Source organism: Euprymna scolopes, chromosome 35 (assembly GCF_053919585.1).
Source record: "Euprymna scolopes isolate OS-2025 chromosome 35, ASM5391958v1, whole genome shotgun sequence".
In the NCBI taxonomy this organism is placed as follows: Eukaryota; Metazoa; Mollusca; class Cephalopoda; order Sepiida; family Sepiolidae; genus Euprymna; species Euprymna scolopes.
This window is the reverse complement of record NC_136516.1, coordinates 62,919,758-62,944,852: the sequence shown is the minus strand read 5'-3', so window position 1 is coordinate 62,944,852 and position 25,095 is coordinate 62,919,758. Positions and strand designations below refer to the sequence as shown.

Genomic DNA, 25,095 nt, shown 5'->3' with positions numbered 1-25,095 from the left:
ACGAGATGTTGCATCCCTCTGCCTGTTCTACAAGTATTTTAATGGTGAATGCTCTGACGAGCTGCAAACACTTGTACCTCCTCGATGTAACTACCCCTGACAAACCCGACAAGCTAGTAAGTCTCATCCCTTTAAAGTAGAGATCCCTAGGTGCAAGAAAGCCTTTTACTCCAATAGTTTCTTCCCCAGAACTGCAGGTCTTTGGAACTCTCTTCCGGGATTCTGCTTTCCCAACTGTACTGATATGCAGAAGTTCAAGTGTAATGTGAACAAACATCTTTCTACTCATCTCCCTTCATAATGCCCCTGCAAATTAAGTCCCTGATAGTAGCCCCCTGCTTCAAAGTGGCACTATGCCTTGTTTGGGTGAAAATTGAATTAAAAAAAAAATTTAAAAAAAGGTGACTGCTCAATCAGCTATAGATCAAAATACATTCACACTATCGAAAGAAAATTACAACACAACATCAATAAAATTAATAAATGGGCAACAAGAAATGGTTTCAAATTTTCAAAAACTAAACAAAAATTTCTTTAACCAACATAAACTCTACCCTGACTCAACCTTACAAATTAGAGGTGGAAAAATTCCATTTGCAAATGAACACAAGCACATAGGAATCATTTTTGATAAAAAATTAAACTTCATTTTACAAATCAATTACATCAAAACCAAATGTAATAAAACACTATAACTCCTATGAGTCATCACCCATACAGATTGGGGAGCCGACAAAAACACACTACTCAAACTATATAGAACACTAATCATATCTAAAATAGACTATGGCAGTTATATACCAGAAAAATGTATCTAAAAACCCTCAACACAATATGGACTAAGACTAACTATGGGAGTGTTTCAAACCTCCCTTGTAGAAAGCCTATTTGCAGAAATGCATGAAACCCCTCTAACGCTTAAAACCCAAAACTTTGGTCTAAAGAACTACACAAAATTAACAACCAACTCCACAAACTCAGCACACAATAGCACTTTAAACCCAAATCATAAACATCTTTTTGACTAAAAACAATCAAAACTTTTGGACTCTGAATAAAGCTGATCTTCAAAGAAAAAAAATCTACCCATAAACTGTACTACTCAACCCCTCCCTGGAAAATCTTAACCCCCAATATCGATCTAAGTTTAAGTAAACATGAAAATAAACGCACCCGTCTAATAACTTACCATGATGATCTCAATAAAATCAAAGAAAAGTATCCAAACCACACACACATCTATACAGATGGGTCTAAACAAAATAACGCAACAGCCAATGCAGCAATACTCAACAAATCAATCAAAAAACAAACAAACCTCCCAAAAGAAACATCAGTTTTCAGTGCCAAAATACATGCTCTAATCTTAGCTCTCAATCTAGCCTCCAATAACAACGAATTCAAATTTGTAATCCTTTCAGACTCCCAATCTCCTCTAAAAGCTATCAAAGATAAAATGATGAACAACCCCCTAATCACAAAATTATTCTACAAATTAACAGAATTAAGCAGTCAAAAAGAAATTATCTTCTGGTATCAAAGATAACGAATTAGCGGATTCATCGACAAAAACTGCCATAGATCTCCCAATTCATGCGAATTTTCAAATCTCATACACAGATCTCAAAAGACATATCAATACTTACACAATGGAAAAATGGCAAATTTATAGCAATGAATATCCTAACAAACTTCACAAAATGATACAAAAAATTTAAAAAAAAAACAAGAACAAAATACAAAACTAAACAGAAAAAAAGTCAAACTAGCAAGAATAAAAATAGATCATACACATTTAACCCGCTCATATCTCCTAAAAAAAAGAAAGTCAACGCATCTGTATACCTTGTCAAACACAACTCACAATAAAACTATTTTGTAACAACAAGGAATAATTTCTACAAAGATAAAAAGATAAGGGATTTATTCAATAAAAACAATCCCCACATCATACTTTCATACCCTAAAAAGAGTGGTCTTTATCAAAACAATTTTAAATGAACTCACTTATACAACAGCTAGAGCAGTGGGCAATAGCTTCCTGAACCGATACACTCGGCATAAAATAACTCAAAGGGTTGTCATGCCGTAAAACTCAACAAAACAAACAAAACAGGCTTTACTTGTGGAAATGTTCTCATGCTAGGTTGTCCTGACAAACCTCTGTACAGAGAGATCTTAGGCTTTATTTTTATTATTACCTTGAAAAATCCTTGAAAATATGGAAACTTTCTTGAAAGGCTTTGAAAATTGTATTCTGTATGTCTAGTATAAATATGTGTCAGAATATTAAAAATAAAATTGAAATAAATTATTTTTAACTATTCATAAAATGTCATTGAAATATTTTTTAAATATTAAAAATAAAATCGAAATACATTGTTTTGAAATTGCATAGCAGTAGTGTGGATACAAGATTTCCATCCCATTATCACAAAGGGACATAACCATTATTTTTCGGCCTGGCTGCCCTAGTTTTCAATTATACCAAATTTTTTTCTTTCTTTTTTGGGGGGATTAAAATCTCCCTCTCTAGTTTTGCTTTTGTTTATAATTTAATTTTTAGGGAGGTGGGGGGGGGTTGTGGCAGCCACCATTAATAAAAATGACCCCCTCCCCCTCTAAAAAAAACTTTCCTTGTGGGGCGGGACTATCCAATGGCGACCCCCCCCTCCCCAAAAAAATAGAATTGTGACAACCAAAAATGGACAAAACAGCAGCCATCTTGGTTGGAAATTTGAAAGCCGTAAAGAGAGTTACTATTTGGGCTAAAATAATTATTTTAAACTATTTAAAAACATCAAAAAATAATTATTTAAAAACATCAAAAAAATTTAAACTATTTAAAAACATCAAAAAAATTTAAACTATTTAAAAACAACAACAAAAATTTAAACTATTTAAAAACATCAAAAAATTTTAAACTATTTAAAAACATCAAAAAATGATACAGGTCGATTGCAAAGTAACTTTTATTGACTATAGTAACATTTATTTGTTGTATATTTGATTTTTTTACTACTTTTTTAATTATTCTTGATTGTAAAACAACCTCAAATTTTGTTTTAAAAACATGAATTTTTTCTGGAGAAGGTCTTGAAAAACTTTGAAAAGTCCTTGAAAATGGACACTGAAAAAATGTACGAATCCTGCTCAAAGAGAGTATTTAGTAGGCTTTTAAGTTGAATGTGTCCTCATATTCATCCAGAAAAATCTATCTGAAATCAGCTTTACTGCGGCATTGAATTCAAGATGTGTCAGATTGTATAGACAACCTTACAATGAATTATTGGAATAAAAGGTTGAGGTGAATCTGTTGAACTGTCAAAGATTTGCTGCGTATCTGAAGTAGGCACAAGCAGCTATGTGAATTTGTAAGTTGCAAATTTACGTGACGACACATCAAAAGTGTCAAGAAAGCCATTTGTTGTAGGTCAATTATGAAGGTGAGGACAGGGAATTGATAAGAAGGCAGGACAAGGCATTCTGTTCACTAGAGATATGGCAGATATCATCGATAAATTGTGAAATAAAAGGTTTTGCAAAGAGAATATTGTCCAGCTTAGAGAACATAGAATGTAAAGGGACATTGATTGGTAGAGATCATAAATGAATGGCCCTTGAGTGAATGTATTTAATTGTGAAGTATAGAACCAAGGTTTCACAGCCAAATGTGCTGTCACTTGTCTTGAAAAATGTGAGAAATTGTTGCAATACTGCACTTCACTTGTGCCTGATGCATCGACAACTGGTGAAAACTGAACACTGGATACAGGATGCGCAAGTAAAGATGTCTTTGCTAGTTTTTACTTCACTTCATTTCAACAAAATATCATTCAACAAAATATCATTTAACAAAATATCATTCAACAAAATATCATTCAACAAAATATCATTCAACAAAATATCATTCAACAAAAGCTGCTCAATTTGTTTCTTTCTGTTATGTAACGGGTTGGAAAGAGGAAACAGAACATCTGACCAAGGTGTTGAATAAAGTGTAATATTTTAATTAAGAAAAGACTTTGTGAAGTGGTTGAAGGTCATGTAGAGCTTTTACCTTTTCATCAGGTAACACCATCATCAGGGCTGCTAATGTAGCCCAAGAAAACTAGTGATGAAACATTGAAAATACATTTTCCAGACTTAATCCTCAACTGGTGTTGCTGAAACTGTTAAACCAGTAAGTGGAGATGAGTGACATGTTCCTCAGGTGAGGCACTTGTACTACTTTATCCATGAAGCATTGGAAGGTGCTTGCCACATTTCATTAATTGAAAGGCATAGTCCAAAATTCAAACACTCCAAATGGGGTTGCAAACACTCTTTTGTGTATGTTAGGATTCACAGGGATCTTATTGTAGGCTTTAACTAGCTCTAGTTTAGAGAAGGTCTTACAACTGTACAGAAACAAAGCGAAATCCTTTTCTGATCAGCGACCATCATTGCATAGTCCCCAGTCAGATACCAACCTCTGGAGTGCTTCTTCAGAACCATATGCAAAGGGAAAGCTCACAAACTAGATGAAGTTGCATTATATGGTTAAATTCTGCCTTCACCACTTTGAGTTTCTCTGAAAAGAGGTAATAATGACATGAAAACACAGGATCATTTGTGGAATACTGATCAGGAGTTTAGGACACTTTATATTGAAAGCCAACTTTCACTGGACAATATTTAAACTTCAATTCCCACCATCCATATAATGTAAAGAAAGGTTTCATCTGTTGTTTATGTAACATAATGAGGTGGGGTTACATACAATCCTGCGTTACAGAACCATAAATGTAATCCCTCTGTGAGTAGTCTATGTACACAGGCAAAAAGATGTGCACCAAATCAAAGTCTCAGTGGTTACACGTTTAACTTTGTCTAGTGATGGACACCTCAAAATGTAACCAGGCACTAGAAATTACCGCTCTGATACCTAGAGTGCACAAGATGCGCATGACCCTAAGTCTGTGTTGCAGTACTTTTAATATGTTGACTGGCCACCTGTTGTCCGATGTTGTGGTTGAGTTCCTCCTTCATAGGTGCTTTGGTGATGCTGACATGCCACTTGGATATCAGGGTTCAGGGAAGATCTGGAATTACCTGGGTTACTTTCGAATCAACAGGCAATTAATAAGTAATTAATGAAAACATGGGGATCATTTTCTTAACAAAATAATTATTTGCATCAAATAATTTCAGATACAGTTCATGCAAAGAAAATTGAAATGATTTGTGTTTTCTCTAAGATTTAAGAACAAACTAAGGTTTTTGATACATGATTTCTAGCTTAATTCGATTTTTGCTGCAAGGTTTGAGACCAGGTTTTGTCTGTTTATTTGGTCAGTCATGGGAAAGCCTCTCTTTCCACTTTGCTCTTTTGGGGGTCTTCAGCTTTGGGCTGTCAGACCAAAGCCAATGTGTGCTATCTTGAAACCAGTAAGCTCAGTTTCTCCTATCTGCTAAAACAAATGTTTTTTTCTTTTTATGAATTTGCAGTTTCTCCCCCTTTTTTTTTTTTTAGGGATGCAATTACCATTTCTCCCTTTTCTTCTTTTCCTTTCTTTTTCCTGAAGTCCTTTTCTCTTTCTCCCTTAAACCTCTTTCCCTTTCTCTCTCTTGTTCCAAAGAAATTTAATTATCAAACCTTCTAGAGTGGTCTTTCACTTGACACGTGTCCCCCCCCCTACCTGTTGGCAAAATCTCAAAAACATTATTTAGTTTCCCTTTAATATTCAACAGATGGCTGTGCTGTGACAACTTTCACTGACCACAAGTATCATTTTTCATTTATTATTAAAGATTTATTTCCTGAATCTCTCACATGGGAAAATATCATTCTTCCATAGAATCTGAGATTTTTTTTAACCAAGTGCTAAACACTTGATTCTTAGTTTGCCAGCAAGACAATCTGGTGTCTCCCAGCATTAGAACTACTGTTATAGCATACAATACAGAGCAAAACCAAGTTTGGTGTTCTTTCGAGAATTTTAAATGTAATTTAGGAAGCATAACATTTCATTTATCAGATTTTGAAAATTCAGTTTTACTTAAGGTATTGTTTGGTCATATATTAATTTTGTTTCCTTATATTTAAATTGAACTTTTTAACTGAAAAGTGTGACAAACTAATAACAATGTTGTGCCATTTGTACAAAGTAAATGAGTCTGCCATTTTCTTTACTATAATTTTCAAAGTTTATTTTTGGTATCAAAGTGCTTCTTTTTTAGTCTAACACAATTTTCAAACAGTAAAATATTTTTTGTTTAAAGAAAAGCAATGACTGCCACTGATTGTAATATTAAAATTACATTCTTGACATTTAAACCCATAAATCATACATTTTTATTTTGTTTGAAATTAATGCATGAAATAAGATTTGAAAAATGAAAGTAGTCATTTCATAATTGACAATTTAAAGACTTCAAATTTAGTTTTGAACATCCAAATGCACTTTATTTTATGCCATATAAAAATATTTCAGTGCATAAATGTTACGTGCTTTCAAGAGAGAATATTATCAAAAGTATAAAAGTCTGTATTATTTGTGTTTTTCGTTTCTTTCTTTTTAGAAAATTTTATTTTATTTTTAATAAAAATAAGTAATGTGTATTTTCTTACTGTTGAAAATGTGGAGCATGGGAGTAGATCTAAGTGTGAGAGGAAAAAGCTTGCCACAATCCTAAACATAAAAATAAAATATTGACCAGGAATAAATATAAAACTAAAAAAGCAATTAAAAATCTTTTTATTTTTAAGAACACTGACTAATATTTGGTAAATGGTTTTATGTGTGTTAGGAAAGATGTCAATGAAACAGGAAAAACTATGTTTACTTTATAAAAAGAATAAGATAAGAATATATCAACTTACATCCAAATAAATAAATATGAGCAGATAATTCCTCTTTCAGTCAAAAATTGTTTGATACTAAAATACACATGAAACACTTTATGATTATTGAAAGCCATGAAAGACTCCCAGGTAATGCCAGGTAGGGACAGCTAGTGTAAACTCTGAATCTTGTTTGTTTGTCTCTGCACATACTTGAAGTAACAAAACAATAATTTAATTTATTAAAACAGAACATGAATGAACAGGGACAATGACTATGTATGTATGAATATATATCTATATAGTTAGATGAACTACTAAAATTTTGAATTTGTTATTCTTGTTTGTTTGCTCCTGTGCACACTTGATGACATCATAAAGGACATTATTAAAACTGATGATGCACAGTGTATGACATTACAAAATGATGACATCATCCCTTAAATCAGAAGGGTGAAAAGATCCTTTATCTAGATCTGTGATTTAAAGGTTCACAGGTCATCTACTATACTAACATCTAGATCCATGCAAACTTAGTCTATCGTATACCAATGAAATATATTTCTGCTTTTTGATGAATACTCATAAGCTACAGGGATGGCAATATGGAAAATTCAAAAAGAGTAAAATAAGCGCTCTTCTGCTGAGGCTGAGGGAGATAACTCCATTTTACTAAAAGATTCATTCAGTTTTTTGGGGTTTTTTTTTCATACAAGAAATTAGGACGCACAGGACCAATGCAATTTCAAAGAATTGTAAGGAAAGAAAAATGTAACTTAAAAAAAAAAAGAAATGAAAACATTAAAAAAGAAAATTTTATTCAAGTGTTGCATAGGGGTCATATTTAGATGACGAATATTATATATTATATTGTTGAGTCTTCATATTAGCGAGAGATATATTGGGTACATTTTAATACAGAGAGATGGGGACATGTAATGCACAATGAGAGGGGGATATAGATAGAGGAGATGATAACATTTATACAGTTCTGTTGATATTTCTTAACACATATATTAGAGTGGAGGGATTGGTTCTTATATATTAGGAGAGGGATGAGTTATCAGTTCTTTTATCACAGGAGGGAACACTCATTAGAGAGAGAGAGAGACACATTTCTTAATGATGATGGAGAGACACATCACTTAGCTGGGTTTATACACAAAGTTCATTATAGATGAGTGAGACAATGTTCGTATAAATGATTCACAATACTTTGTTGAGAAAGACTACGAAGACGGCAGTTACAAAATATGATGTTTCTTTATTTCTTCGACCGGTCAATGAAGACATCCAGAAATTCAAAGTCACTACATGATTTCAATTTCTAACCCTTCGCTTCCAAAGGGGGATTCGATCCGACTCGCCTCTCCTGTCTGTCGACTCTGTCCGACCCTCTCTCTCTGTCTCACTAAAACTAGCCTACTATATTGAGAACTCATCGCCCAGCCATGACGTCATCGCATGGCCAAAAACGTGCTTGATCATTCCCGTGGCCTGAACTCACGTGGCTAAAACATGCACTGTTCCTCACATGTCTCGTTCGCCCCATGTCAGAAAATGTGCTCAACTCACGTGGTCCTGAACTCGCGTGTCTAAAATTCTTCTAACCTATTTTCAACCTAACCTGTTTTTCAATATGTTTAAATTTGCTATCGTTTGTTTTTCTAACTGACCTTGTTTCAATTCAATTTTCATAAACAGAATCGAATCATCAAATTCCTTTTTACAATAACATTTCTAAACAATCGAATTCCTTTTCAAACAAACATATCTGCTATTTTCTATTAAAACTAACAATGAGAATTCCTTCCTGAATCTTAATTCCAAACCTAGCTTTCCAGGCTCGAATTCTCGGTCTATCCTATCTCATTTTTACTCACTTACAAGAAAAGGGGATTGTGCTTGTAACACCAGAAACCTGCATTGCAACTACTTTGTTTTTTTTTTAATAAAAACTGTTATGGTTAAAAAGAAAAGGTGTGATTAAAAACTGTGATGACATTAATAAAGAATGAAATCATTAAAAAATAAAAAAGAATGAAAATATTGGAAAAGAAGAAAGTCTGACTACTTTCTTTTTACTATTTTTTATGAAAAATTTTTAATATTTTTAAAAATGTAATCTTTAACCTTGCAAAAAGAAGGAAAATATGATAATTGCAGAGAAATGGTAATTTTTATTAAACAAAACATTTTATTTAAAATAAAAGACAAAAATGTTTTTAATAAAAAGTAGTCGCACCTTTTTTTTCTTTTCTAACGTTTTCATTTTTTATGATTTCATTCTTTGTTTATGATTTCATTCTTTGTTTATGATTTCATTCTTTTTAATCAAGAATTAGTTGCAGTTTTAAAATGAATCAGTTGATGACAACAATTAAATTTTTTTTTTTAATATGATATTGATAGAACGTGCAATAAACTGTTCCCATCAGCCGCCAACCAGGGATGGTAACAGTTTTAGTCGGTAACATGATATTGCCAACCCTAATGCCACCAGCAGATTTTGCCACTGGACAGGATATTAAAACAATGTTTGCTCATCTTTGCAGATTCATATTGTTTTGTTGAAACGTGTATATTTTCAGCGGTTAATGACATTATGCATCATCAATGCTTGCTTCTTGCTGTTTCATAAACTCAAAGAATGGTAATTTGTTGCACACGTGTGTTTTATATCCACTTTTGTTTTGACCAAATCCAGCTTAATGCCTAATGAAGATGATGAAGATAATGAAGATGATATGAAGCTCTTTTCAAACTGTGCTTGGTGAGGCCTCTTTTTAAGGAGAAAAAAAGTAACTGAGTATCATAAAAAAGCCCATTTGACCTTAATGGGTATCACAAGGCATGTTCATCCCTTTTTCATGAAGTTCGCACACAAATTTTGTTGCTAAAATAAATTTATTCACTTCTGTATAATCCTCAGCCATTTGTATCATAAATTCATGGTATGTTTCAATTAATATTTCCTTCGGGTGATCATCAAGACATAATCAGCTGCCTTAGTAGTTTCATAGCTGTTAAGACAGCTAATGAGTGATAATGCAAGAAAGAGGGATTACTTAGCTAATCAGAGCCTTTAGGATTTCTCCATCAGATATTCTTTCTAACCATACTGATCACTTATTGAAGAAGAAAAATAATATGTTATCAGTCTGATACGAAGCCACCATACTGATTATGTTCTATTTTCTTTTTGTTCTCAACAATCTTAAAAAGAAATGAGTGAATGAGCTCTGACGTTTAGGTACATGTTGCCTTTTCTGCTATTTTAATCTTTGGCTTATACAAAACCTGATATAGGTTAAGCATGCCAATCTTCCTTTTCAGTTAAACTACTGATAAGAATAGCTGATTAAATCACATCCTGCTAACAAATATTTTGCCATTCAAACTATAGGAATTCACCCTTAACAATAATTTTCTGTACAAGATGAGGAGTTGGCAGGGATCAGAAGATGTTTCATAACTGCCACTTCACCTTTATTTTCCAACTAATCATAGTTTTACAAGTGTTCAATTTGATGAATTTAATCTTCTATATAGAGATAAAAGTACAGAATTATTCACTAGGAGTGTTTATTTTTTTATTTTTTTTATTACATTTTCACCTCAAACAAGGCACATTACCACTTTGATGTAGGGGGCTACTATTAGGGACACAGGCCACAGGGACACTAGGTGGGGAGTTAGGCAGCAAGATGTCGGTTCACGTTACACTTAAACTTCTGCATGTCAGTACACTTGGGGAAGCAGGAAGCTGGCAGGGAGTTCCAAAGTCTAGCGGTTCTGGGGAAGAAACTACTGGAGTAGAAGGCTCTCCTAGGGATCTCTACTGTGAAGGGGTAGGATTGTACTGCTTGTCGGGTTTGTCGGGGGTATTTACGTAGAGGGGGTACAAGTGCTTGCAGCTCGTCGGAACATACACCATTAAAGTGCTTGTAGAACAGGCAGAGGTATGCTACATTGCGTCGATGGGACAGAGGCTGAAGCTTGGATGATAGTTCAGGACCTATATGGTTGGCGATTCTCTTTTGAACCTTGTCTACGAGTGAGAGACTAGTAGCAGATACACCGGCCCAAATATGACAACAATATTCCATACATGGGCGAATGGTGGCCTTATAGAGGTACAGGATACTTTCAGGGGTCAGTAGCTTTCTAGCACGGTAGAGAGAACCTACCTTTTTTGCAGCAGTCCTGGCAATGCTCTCAATGTAATTGTTCCAACTCATGTTTCCTGTGAACGCTAGGCTGAGGAGTTTAAAAGATGTACTTTCAGATAAAGAGTCTTTGGCCATTGCTATTGGTGGTAGAGAAGGTTTTTTGTAGTCGTTGAAGGAAACAAGTTTAGTCTTGGCAGCATTGAATGTGACCATCCATTTTTGTCTCCATTCTACTACAGATTGGAGGTCATTCTCTAGTGTTTCTGCCATTTCTTTAGATATGTGTTCATTTGTTTTCCTGTCGTGCCTGTTATAGAACGTGGTGTCATTAGCATATATACCCATCTTACAGACATTTTTGTCAGGGAGGTCATTTATGAATATTAGGAATAATAGAGGTCCAAGGATAGACCCCTAAGGCACTCCTGCATTTATATCATATTGTTTAGATGTACAGCCATCGAGGACAACCTGGATTTTTCTCTTATCTAAGAAGGATTTAATTATGTTAAGTATTCTTTCAGTGATACCGTATTATCTGATTTTCCTGAGAAGACCATCGTGCCATACCCTGTCAAAAGCCTTAGATATATCTAGAGCTACCGCTCTACCCTCCCCTGCTTTGTCAAGTGAATGGTATATACGCTCGGAGATTACAGTTAGAATGTCTGCTGTGGAACGGGCTTGCCTAAATCCATATTGTTGGTCGGTAAGAAGTTTAGCATCTGTAAGGTGATGGACTAGAGCTTGGTTAATTATGGACTCAAATATTTTGGCAAAAAATGGGAGGAGGCTAATGGGGCGGTAATTTGCTGGGTCAGTTCTTTCACCAGAATTCTTGAAAACTGGTACCACAGAAGCAGTTTTCCAGCAGGCAGGAAAGCAAGATTCATTAAGGCATTTGTTGTGAAGTTTGGAGAGAATTGGAGCTACTTCGGTGGTGCATTTTTTTAATAGCACAGCTGGGATGAGATCAGGTCCACATGCTTTTGCAGTGTCAAGATTTTTTATAATGGCATGCACCTGAGAAGGGGTGATTTTCAGATTGTCAAGTGTGGCGTCTGTCCGCAAAGGAAAGTCAGATAGAGGGTGGTTAGTAGGATCTAGTGTGGAGGCAAACCGACTGGCAAGCATGTTAGCCTTCTCGGTTGCTGAGCAAACAACTTCATGATTGTTGGATAGTGGGGGAATTGTTGATTGCTCATTATTTACTACACTGTTGTAGATTTTCTAGAAGTCACATGTTCCTAATTTCTGAGCTTCGATGCGTTTTTTGGTGGTTTCAGTAAATTCTCTCTTAGCTGTCACTATTTCTTTCTTACAGTTACTTCTGGCTTCTATATACTTCTGTCTGTTTGAACTGGATTTATGTCGGTTAAATCTGTGGTACGCGTGCTGCATTTGCACGATGGCATCTGCACATGTGGAAGTAAACCATTGGGGAGAGTGAGGCTTGCTATAAAATTTCCGCGTGGGGACATGTGCTTCAATTGCTGTTTTGAACCATTCAGTGGTCTCATTTGCGCACTGTTCAGCAGGAAGTGAAAAGATTTTTCGCCATGGGGTGTCTCTAATGAGATCCCCAATGTTTATTTATAGATCTCAATTTAATATTAGTTATGTGATGTTCTTTATTTGATTTTATTATTAACTAGCAAGTCTCCACGGTTTGCACAGGCTTGAAAAGTCCTTGAATTTTGACTTTTGCCTTGAAAAGACCTTATTTCTATTATTAGCTTGAAAAATCCTTGAAAATACGAAAAATGTCTTGAAAATTATATTCTTTGTGTCAAAATATTCAAAATAAAATCGAAATAAATATTAAACTATTTTTTAAGGATTAATAAAAACAAAATGCCATTAAAATATTTTTTAAATATTGAAAATAAAATCAAAATTGCATTGTATTATTGTGGGTACAAGAGTTATATCCCTTCATCATGAAACCACCTGATGTTTTCCATATAATAACATCCGATAGTTTTGTGATAAAGAGGCATAATTCTTGTATTCACAATACCAGAAATTTAAAAGTAAAATGAACACAGCGTACACAATGGGGGTAAAATAGCATTTAATCATGCTTGATTGGTCAAATATAAGTGGGTCAGGGAATATAAATATGACTATCGACAGGCATATTGTTGTGCATATAAAAAGCCATTTGTTTTAAGCAAAATGAGTGAAAGTGTCTGGAAATAGCACACAAAACAAATGAAAGCTGTAAATAGTTGAGCAGTTTGGTTGGGAGTTAGAGAACTTCATGTAAATAACTGTGATGTTTAAAACTATTTTATGAAATAAAGAAATAAATGAAAATGACTTTTCCTGTTGTCAATTAAGTTTTTTGTTTTATTTTATCAAATATTATAATCAAATTTCAAATTTTGTTTTATAAACTTGAATTTTGGCTGGAGAAGGCCTTGAAAACCTTTGAAAAGTCAAATCTAGACAGAACTTATGGGATAACTTGAGATTTGCAGATATGTTAGTTATGCAATAATATATCTTTTTTCTTTTTTTACCTGCTATACATGGCTATAAATTAAATAAGAACATAGTCAAACTAAGTTTTGTAACAAATGACTGTTATTAGCTGATGCGTGAGATAATTTTCAACCTGGAATCTTCTAACTGAACTTCATAATACTTTAATATTGCTGTAAATTAAAAATATCTGCTTTCATTGCTATCATTTTCGAATTTTATAAATATTAATATAATTAGAGAACAGCCAAGCATCATAAATTGATTAAAAAAAGCAAAATCTCTAGAAATAAAGAACTTTGATCAACCAATGTGAGTACATTTCAAATCCTCCACTGACTTATGTAAGTCTGATGACCAGCTGAGAATATAAAAATATTGCAATTATGAAGTGTTTCTCCACTGCATATTTTTAAGAGCCAAACTAATCAGCGAAACTTATATCCAATCATGAAAAATGTCTTACAGTAAGGGGAGGGGGGGGGTAACAACAAATTTTATGATGACATCACAGTGAAAGATAGATGACAACAATCAGTCTCTTCTCAGATTGATCTCTAATAATACAAATTTATAAAAAAAGACTACCATAATGAAAATGTCCAACATGCCTGGCATGGGTTTGTGTTTTGGCAGAGTTGAAATACAATCAGTTGGGAAGAAAATATCATTTTACATGTGTTCAGACAAAACTGTTAAACCAACACTTCGTATTGACAGGTGGTGACTTTCTAGAATTTTCTTTTGTTTGGAACAAACTGATATCCTAGTTGACTTGTGGGACTATGTTATCCCATGCTTGACAGCAAATGTCAACACCCAACGCTGTATACCATCATCATCTTCTTCATCTTGTCTTTTGACTGTGTCGTTGTCTCTCATATTGGCAGCTGCCAAGGAGGTGCACACGGGTTCACAAGTATAAAAAAAATTAAGCACAAAAAACACAAATTCACACACATTCTGCAATTTTCAGTTTTACTCTGGGTATGTGTGTGACACCATCGATTCTCTACACACTAACGTTTGCATTTTGATCATCTGTCAAGACTGTTCGTTAGTTGACATCTGCTTACTTTGATTTGCTCTAAGCCATAACTTGCATTCTACTGTGTCTAACTGGAAACTGTCCAACTGTCATAAACCTAAAATGGTCTGTAAACCATCGCAAAACTCGCTGCCACTCCTAAAACTGAACTATTTCTAAACATTTTCACCTCATTTGTATCTGTCACTGCCACACTTTGATTAACAATCCTATTTCAGCTTTATGTGAACAACTTCCATTGTTCTGCTGACAAACTTATTTCCTCTTTTTTGTTATATTGTTTTCCTCTTTTTATTTTTAACACTTTTGTGGGGGTAGACATCGATATCACAGATTCGACCAATGGGCTATTCAAGTCTATCAAACAAATCCATACTTATCACACAAAGGTTTTATCAGTAAAAAAAAAGCTGTACATAATGGGCATAAATGAACACTGTAGCAAATTCAAAGTCTTTCCGACGACGATGATGATGAAGAAGAAGAAGTGCTCTTAAAACTAATGGTCCCCAATGTGGCATGACATTGATAAATCCAGATAGTTGATGATATTTTGCCTGGTAAAATCAATCACTTGTCTCCACAGGGTTTAGTTAGAATATGCACCTCCTCAAAAAGAATTATTTTGATTATTTGCACCACAAGGTTTGTATTGCTTTTGTTATTGATGAATATGCAAGCATGTTGTCGACACAAATCACATCCCATATTAGTGAGTTGCCATTTGAGAAAGGAAGCACTTTCAGGTTGTGATCTTTTCAGGATCAACTAGCTCCAGAATTGCCAGCAATGTCCAGAGCTCATCAGAGAATAGAGAGTCTAGGAAATCTTCCAGTGCTCCTCCTGCATGATTGGATGTGGAGTCTATACACGTCTACCGATTAGCCACAAATAATACCCGTGGTCATGGCACAGTCCTGAACCTGTACACAGGTTAATGGCAAATTTGAGATGATTGTCATCAATCAAGTTTCTGATGCCTGATGATGGCAGGATTGTTAGTAGTTGAATGACTGTGTACCTTTCATCCTCATCATGTCCCGGCTTTTTTGCCTCCCTCCTCTTCTCTGGAATGATGAGGCCAGCTCTCCCCCTATCGCTAAACACGTCATGGATTGGGTGATTGAGAGAGATTTTGGATGCTCTCCATGCACAGAGTAAAAAAGGGTGGCTACTTTCACCTTCTATGTATTCATCACATTATCAGCATTAACTCTCTCTCAACTTGTCTGCTTACTAATTTGCTACATGTGTAACTCTCTCTCAACTGGTCTGCTTACTAATTTGCTACATGTGTAACTCTCTCTCAACTGGTCTGCTTACTAATTTGCTACATGTGTAACTATCTCTCAACTTGTGTGCTTACTAATTTGCTACATGTGTAACTCTTTCAACTGGTCTGCTTACTAATTTGCTACATGTGTAACTCTCTCTCAACTTGTGTGCTTACTAATTTGCTACATGTGTAACTCTCTCTCAACTGGCCTGCTTACTAATTTGCTACATGCGTAACTCTCTCTCAACTGGTCTGCTTACTAATTTGCTACATGTGTAACTCTCTCTCAACGGGTCTGCTTACTAATTTGCTACATGTGTAACTCTCGCTCTCAACTGGTCTGCTTACTAATTTGCTACATGTGTAACTCTTAGTTTCTGATCATTTTTATAAAATTAGATATGTTTATATTTTTATTTGTATATGCAGGATTCAATCCTCAAATAATTGACTTCTCACTATGAATTTTGGAACAAAAACGATTTTCTTATAAACCATAGAATATTTGAACAGCTATTAAAATCTTTATGTAACATAGGTATATGTACTCTTAATGAATGAATTTTTTTTTTAATTTGCTAAATATTTTTTTCTTTTTTGTTTTTCCAGCTGAACAATGGTCTTAATTCAGCGATTGGATGAACTGGATTTAATTCAAAGTAATTCCATCTTTCTTTTTCTTCTTACACATAAACAATTAAGTCGATGCAGGTAAAAATTGAAAACTTTCTTTCCAATTAAGTAAAAAAATAATATGAGTTCTTCAATGAATAAAAAATGTTTTGTGATGAAGCATAACCAACTTTTTTGAATTTTCTGCTTTATACATACACCTCTTTCATGTATATATATTATGAAATATGATTTCCCTCAGGAGTGAAACACAATCGTTTCTGTGTAGCTTACTTGCTATAAGTATATTTCTATACATGAGCGGGACCTCTCTGCAGTTTGGTTAGAGTAAAAGATAAAATGGCTGACTTATGAAGAAACAAGAATGCATTGTAGTGACTTTAATTTCTTGATTGATTTTATGTAAATATATTTCCTCGTGCACATTTAATTAAAAAAAAACAAAAAAAAAACGGTTGTATTTTTGCTGTTTAAAAACAAAGTAATGATATACGATTATGGGTCCTTGCTCTTAACTTCTTTTAAAGTTATACATGTCAAGTTATAGATTATCTGCTTTTCAAAAATCAACATATATTCATATCCATGAAACTTCACTCTTGTCTGTGTTTCTAATTTCCACATGATTAACACATTACAAATCAATAGTAATTGATTATCATTATTTTTAATCAAATGAAATTAAAATAAACTTTTAAAAAACAAAGTTTATTTTAATTTCATTTGATTAAAAATAATTTTAAAAGTTTATTTTAATTTCATTTGATTAAAAATAATGATAATCAATTACTATTGATTTGTAATGTGTTAATCATGTGGAAATTAGAAACACAGACAAGAGTGAAGTTTCATGGATATGAATATATGTTGATTTTTGAAAAGCAGATAATCTATAACTTGACATGTATAACTTTAAAAGAAGTTAAGAGTAAGAACCCATAATTGTATATCATTACTTTGTTTTTAAACAGCAAAAATACAACCGTTTTTTTTTTTTTAATTAAATGTGCACGAGGAAATATATTTACATAAAACTTGAAAAAAAAAACAAAGACATTTTTAAAATTTGTAAAGTTTAAAGCACTTTTCATAAAATAAAGGTAACAATGTTTATGGGTTTTTTTAAATCCTCTCCACCACTAAACTTTTATGTCATTTTTTTTTTCCTTTTTACTTGGCTAAAATAATAAAACAAAAACAAAGACATATAAAGTTTTCACTAAAAGCCAATAATAAAGGTAGATTAAACGTTACATCATAATATTTAGGGGTTATTTCAGCCCAATTCATCCAGTCTCGACACACCCTCTCTTGGATTTTTTTTCATATTTACACCATACAAACTTTGGGTTAAAACTAAGAGAAATCTGCAATTTAAGCCCAGTTGGATTTGAGGAACATTTTTTTTTTCACAGCCGGTTTCGGCCTGGAAATCAAAAATTGCTATGTCATGACATAGAATTTTCGACCTCCTGCGTTTTACAAAATTTGCATTTTTGTTGCAAAAAATAAAGCTTTGGAGCTAAATATTCACACAGGCAAAGTTTTGAGGACAAGGAATTCAAAAGTCATGGTTAGAAAGCTGGTAAATGAGAGGAAGTACCTTATGTTTACCATTTTAAGTGATGCCGCAGCACATTTTTAGAGATTGTTTGGGACAATATTTTGTTGAGAAAAAACATAACTGTTGTGCTTTGTTAGACTTCTCCTTTGGATTTTTAAAGTGACTTTGGGTTGGAAATTACAAAAATCAAATAAAACCTTTCAGCATATTTGATATTTCCAGACACTAAAGTCTCAACATTCGCATTTTTATAAAAATTTAAGGATTTTTTGGTGAATTTGGCAATAATCTAATTTTAAGTTATGATCAATATCTAGAGCTGAAAAAGGACTTGGATCGACCCATTAGAACCCATTTTCATGATAGAATGTCAAATTACATCGTATAAAAGGATATGGACCCCTACTTCAGTCAAAATAGACAAATAGTAGTCGGAAATAAAAGATTTTTGACACATATATGAACATATCGACAGCAATTTTAATTATGTACAAGTTTTGAACATTTGAGTTTTTCAAAAAAAACAACTTTTGACCATTATCTTTTGACTTGCAGATAGCAACAGCTTAAAATTTAGAGGAAAGGTGTAAGGTAACATTCAGATATGAATGAAGTCACATTTTCATTTTAAGCATAACATTTTGCTCATTATTATGCTGACCCTCTCTTTTCTTCTCTTTTATGCTTAGATCTAATTAAAAATGTGCAATAGAATAGTACTGATCATGATAACAGTATTCTTTCATTTGTACGTGTGGATGAATTGTGACTAGGGGTAGTGTAGAGTCGACTCAGTTGACCAAAAAGTCAGTCAGAATAAGATATTATGTTTTTTTATTTATACCTTCAGACACATACCATACAATCGTGCTGTGCAGTTCATAATTTTTAGACATTTGGATCATGGTTTCTAAACCATTAAATCAGCAAATCCTTGTATTATGGGCTTTCAATAAATGCATTTAAGCTGTTCAGAATCATGTCCACCTGAGTAATCAAGTTTGAGTGTCAATTAGAGCAAATTCCTCTATCATATGATACCCAAATAATGTCCTATGCTTCTTTTTTTAAATGTTGATTTAAATGTTCTTTTTCCTGTTCAGTTTAACTCAAAAGACACTACATTGACTTCAGTTCTGATTGTTTCATGTTGATTCAAATGGATATACTTTTTCTGGATCAATTTCACTCAAATGACATTACATTGACTTCAGTTGTGAAATAGAGAATTCATGCTATGATTTCTTGCTGTTCTGTTTTTGATTGATCAATTTTGTTCTGTTTTTGGTGATACATTTTCAACACAGTGTGTTTAGAGTTATTACCTGAGCATGATGTTAAATACTGTCAAAGACAAACAGGGAAGTCAACATTTGTGGCTCTCAAAAACATGATATATATTTGTAAAGGGTAATCTTCAGCATAGAAACACTTTCACATGAAACCCTTTTTGATAAATGGGTGTTTCTCTTTGGCTAGTTATGACGGTCTCATAGTTATATTTCATCGCTGCTATGATTAATTTTCTTCTCTTTCAGGCTATTTACTCGTTGCATTGATCTAATAATGCATTCTTTGGTGTGAACTTCTCAGTTTGTCAATAATCCAAGTTTATTCTTTCCTGTCACTTTTTTATGGTTTCTTACTAAATTATTGTTTAGCCCACTAACCTCAAGGCATAATAATGGTTAAAATAGAATTTCTTATACCCCAGCATTGCAGTTCTGTAGCACCTTGAAATACATGCAGTTGAATTTCACACTTTAGAAATTACCATAATAAATCTTTTTTCATTATCAAATTTGAATGGTCAGAAACTAAGAAGATAAATATTACTTTTTGCAAATTTCATTTCTTTGATTACATTGCCTTCGTTTCTGATCAAGAATGTGCTACTGTTACATTATTTGTGTATTATACTGTCTGTAAATCTCTTAGTGTTGCAGTTGGGTATTGCATATTCTGCTCATTGTGATTTATTATTATTTTTATTATCAGATTGTAATAATTATTTCACATCTTTCTTCCTGAGCAGTAAATTAAGAATATCTTCTGAAACAAGGAAAAGAGAGGGAGGAGATACATCATCCATGACAAGTGTTCCTCAATGTTCTTTTGGATTACTAATGAAGAGTGCATGTCACCGTAATCTTAAGCCATCTTCAACACCAATAACTGCATTAGAGCATTATGTATGAACTGTACTTAAATTAAGAGCTGGTGTCACATTCACTGATGAAACTGTTGCTAACATTTGCAGGTATCACGAACTTCATTTGGGGCATTACTTTGAGGAAAAATATACAAAATGCTGCAACATCTTTTTGAAGCACAAAAAGAAGGTAGAGGGTGATCGTGCTATCGAGTTAGACATGGCTGAGATGCTAAAGCAGAAGGGCTACCATGTTGTTCCTGGCTGGAAGCTTTGCCGTCACTGTGAAACAGCTGCCAAGAAGTTAGAAGATCCAAGTGAAACAGAAGAAAGTGATAATTAAGACCTTGAAAATGAGTCAAAATTGAGCAAAAGAGAGAGAAACTGAATGACAGTATAATGATGTTTGATATATCCCCTATAAAAACCGGTAGAATGCAGAAGCGCACAAAAATCAATATTGTCAGAAAGAAATTAGAAAGAAACTATGAAATGCAAGTAGAGGCAGATGCCAAACTCCTTAACATCTCTAGCCCTGAATTAGGAAGCCCTATTAGCAGCCAAACGAATCAAACAGATTTAGTGGCAAAGGCAAAAGATCATGATCGTTTGTTGGATGCAATGAAGGCCAAACTTGAGAATAAAGAAACCAGTGAGAGGATCCAGTTGATGACTTTAGCTCCGCAAAGTTGGTCTTGAAAAGATGTGTCTGAATATTTCAATGTCTCTGAATATATAGTACATGAAACACGGTAACTGAAAAATGATCAAGGTATTCTTTCATTGCCACAGAAGAAGGGGCGAGGTCTCTCAAAAGAGGTTATCAATTCTGTCTTGGCTTTCTATAAGGACGGTGAATTTTCATGGTTAATGCCTGGAGAGAAAGATTTTGTGAGCATTGGTAACAAAGTTCATGTCCAGAAACGGCTGCTATTATGCAATCTTAAGGAGCTTTATGTAGCTTACAAAGAAATGTATCCTGAACACAAAATAGGTCTTTCAAAGTTCAGTGAGCTCCATCCAAAATGGTGTGTCACCGTCTTGACATCAGGTTCTCATTCAGTTTGTGTTTGCACCCACCATCAAAACAGCAAATTGCTTGTTGACTGCTTTGTTTCAGCTGTCAAGACTCAGCTCAGAAGGAAAGCTGAAGAATCCAGAGATGAGAGTGCTGCTAATGTACCAACTGAAAGTCCCAATTTCATTATCACTTACAAAAATTTGATGGCCTTGATAGTTTGCGAGACCAATAGTCTTGAATGTATGGTCCACCGTTGTCCTAAATGCCCAAGTTTCCCTGCTTTAGAGAAGTATATCAGAGATAAATTTACTGAATTGGAAATTGACACTGAGATGTCATATAGTCAGTGGGAGAGTGTGGATAGGACAATGCTACGGACACAGATGACTGATGTAGATGACTTCATAGAGATGTTGGTATACAGTGTTGATAATCTAACAACCCATTCCTTCACAACAAAGAGCCAAGCTCAGTATCTAAAAAAAAGAGAAGAAATAACCAAGACCGAAGGTATCATTCTCCTGGATTTTGTGGAAAATTATCACTACGTGGTGCAAGATGATATCCAGGGATATCACTGGAACAAAGACCAGTGTACCATGCATGTAATGATAGTGATAATTTATTACAAAGATAACAATGGGAAACTTCGACAGATCTCATTATGCATCATTTCAGATGACCTTGAGCATGACATCTGTTTTGTGCATGAACTGCAAAGAATGGTGATGATGTACATCAAAGAGAAATTTCCCTGGATCAAGAGCGTAGAGTACTTCAGCGCAAGCTGCGCTGGCCAATATAAAAACTTCAAAACATTTCTTAACCTTTGCTATCACTCATCAGATTTTGGAATTGATGCAACTTGGGCATTTTTTGCAACTAGCCATGGCAAATCACCCTGTGATGGAATTGATGGTGCTGTCAAACGCAAAGTTCTCCGTGCCAGCTTGCAAAGGCCAATAAAAGACCAAATATTCACCTTTCATGCTGTTGCAGACTTTTGCAGATCATCGATCACTGGTATCATGTTTCTAAAGATTGACATGGTTTCAGTTTGAGAGAAACTTCAAATGAGATATAAACTGGGTACAAGGAGCTGTCATTATTTCAAACCAACTTCTCAGTTCTAATGGGTTCTAATGGGTCGATCCAAGTCCTTTTTCAGCTCTAGATATTGATCATAACTTAAAATTAGATTATTGCCAAATTCACCAAAAAATCCTTAAATTTTTATAAAAATGCCAATGTTGAGACTTTAGTGTCTGGAAATATCAAATATGCTGAAAGGTTTTATTTGATTTTTGTAATTTCCAACCCAAAGTCACTTTAAAAATCCAAAGGAGAAGTCTAACAAAGCACAACAGTTATGTTTTTTCTCAACAAAATATTGTCCCAAACAATCTCTAAAAATGTGCTGCGGCATCACTTAAAATGGTAAACATAAGGTACTTCCTCTCATTTACCAGCTTTCTAACCATGACTTTTGAATTCCTTGTCCTCAAAACTTTGCCTGTGTGAATATTTAGCTCCAAAGCTTTATTTTTTGCAACAAAAATGCAAATTTTGTAAAACGCAGGAGGTTGAAAATTCTATGTCATGACATAGCAATTTTTGATTTCCAGGCCGAAACCGGCTGTGAAAAAAAAATGTTCCTCAAATCCAACTGGGCTTAAATTGCAGATTTCTCTTAGTTTTAACCCAAAGTTTGTATGGTGTAAATATGAAAAAAATTCAAGAGAGGGTGTGTCGAGGCTGGATGAATTGGACTGGAATAACCCTCAGACATGCTTAAATTATTTTTACAAAAAAAAAAAAAGAATATGCTAATTATATGACCATTTCTTTTTATGTCTGGAATGCAATATTTGGATTAGAAAGCGTCCAAAAAAGAACGGCAAAACTAATAGAGGTAAAAGTTTATAATAACAATGGAAAAATTAGGTTCAACTACTAGAAAGAAAAACAAGATGATTTAATTAAAACTTCAAAATTTCTGTTAACATTCTTTTTTATGTGTCACTTTGAACTGGGTAGTTTTGTCAAGGTAGATTTAAAAAGCAGGTGTTGTGAGCTTGAAGGGTCAATTAAACAAAACAATACATTTACAAACAGAATAGTATGTTACAGAAAGACTGCTCCAGTCATTTTCTTGAAATTTCTATTCTAGACAAAGCTTTTTATGTTCATTTTCTTCTGATATTTCTCTATTTGTTCTATTTGTTTTTTTGAGGAATTTTTTATTCTAGTTGAAATTGTTGTTCTTGTTGCTAGGACTATGACACGAGAATATTCTTATCATTGTTTTGATTCTTGAGTATATATCCGACACAGTTAGATACAGTTAATCAATTGAGAACCACTTGAGGGTCAAAATATTGAAAAGAATATGCTACTGATATCCAACTTGGCCTTTTTAAATTACTCCATTTCCATCCCTTGAAATTGGCTACTGATGCTTTCATTTTTTTTTTTTTTTTTACATAGGCATCACCACTTATCAAGGCCAAGAGGCCACGGGTTAAAGAGTGTACAGTAGAAATTGGACAATATAGTAATCATTAGTAATGGAAATTCGGTAAATTTGTTAACTTATATGGAACGGCTCATTAAAAACTTGTTTACGTTAGACTTGAAGACAACCATATTGTAATCAGCTGGAAAGCAGGAAAATGGAAGACAATTCCATAGGCGTGCAGTTCTAAGAAAGAAGCTTTGCTCATCAAATCTACGTTTAGGTTTAGGCACAGATTATTTTTTTGTTTTTTTCTTTTACATGTTTGTAATGTTTTTCACTTCTTAGAGATAAAAAATAAGTTTTATCAAACTTATAAGTTCCTGATTAAACAATAAATAAGAAAACAAAGAAAAATGGACCTTTTGTTCAGTTTTTTTCATGGTCAAATGTCAATTTAAAATCCTCATTGAAGAATTTACTTTGTGCTTCTCCAGAACAAAAACTTTTTTTAGAATCCTATTTTCTGGCATTGAAGACTTTTGCAGATTTTGTACGTATTGTGTGTTAAAAATCTAGCATAGTTTTAAATGTTGTACTTAATGATTTCTCGAGTGCATCAGCTCAGTTTTTATCTTTTTCAAAACGCTAGTTGTAGTAATGGTGATGATCTGACACGAGTTCAAGTTATTATTGCCAAAATTGAATTTTGAAATAAGTTCAAATTAAGAATTTTAATAGCATGTTATGATGTAACTAATTGAGTTCATAATTTATTATTATTATTAAAAGCACATTTATCAAACAAAATACTGAACAGAATTTGATTTGTATATTAATAGTGTAAATTCATATGCAATGAATTTTGTTTTGGGAGTTGAATTGAGATATATACATGAGAGCAGTGGCGTAGCAAGGACGAGGTGGGGGTCTGCCCGGGCGGCACGTTCCAGAGGGTGGCATTTTGAGAGGGTAAAAAAAAATAAATGAAAATAAATTTTAAAAATCTGAAATTTTATGCCAAAAAGGTTGTAAAACATTGGGACTTTTAGAGATATCGGAATCAGAAAAATGTGTCCCTATTTTATTAGCAGCATCACGTCAGGGGCGGCATTTTGAGAAGTTAAAAATAGAAAAATAAATATAAGCTAACAAAAAAATTGGAATTTTTTGCCAAAAAGGTTGTAAAAAAATAAGAATTTTGAGGGTATCGGAATCAGAAAAATGTATCCCTATTTTACGAGCAGCCCATAAGGGGGCAGCATTTTGAGGGGTTAAAAATAGAAAATAAAAAAAATAAATACAAGCTTACAAAATATCTTAAATTTTATACCGAAAAGTTTTTATAAAATCGGAATTTTTGGAGGTATTGGAATCAGAAAAATGTGTCCCTATTATACGAGCGGAACATGTCATTTTGATGGCATTTTGAGAGGTTAAAAATAGAAAAACTAAAATAAA

General features: G+C 33.6%; 1 long non-coding RNA gene across 1 annotated transcript in view; it reads left to right on the top strand.

Moving 5' to 3' along the window:
• The window catches only part of LOC145259888 (uncharacterized), a 39,652-nt gene extending 23,112 nt beyond the window's left edge, over nt 1–16,540 (top strand). Inside the window, exon 3 of the long non-coding RNA XR_013864225.1 lies at nt 16,419–16,540. This is a non-coding gene — a long non-coding RNA (uncharacterized LOC145259888). The remainder of the gene's footprint in view (nt 1–16,418) is intronic.
• Nucleotides 16,541–25,095: the final 8,555 nt, after the last annotated feature.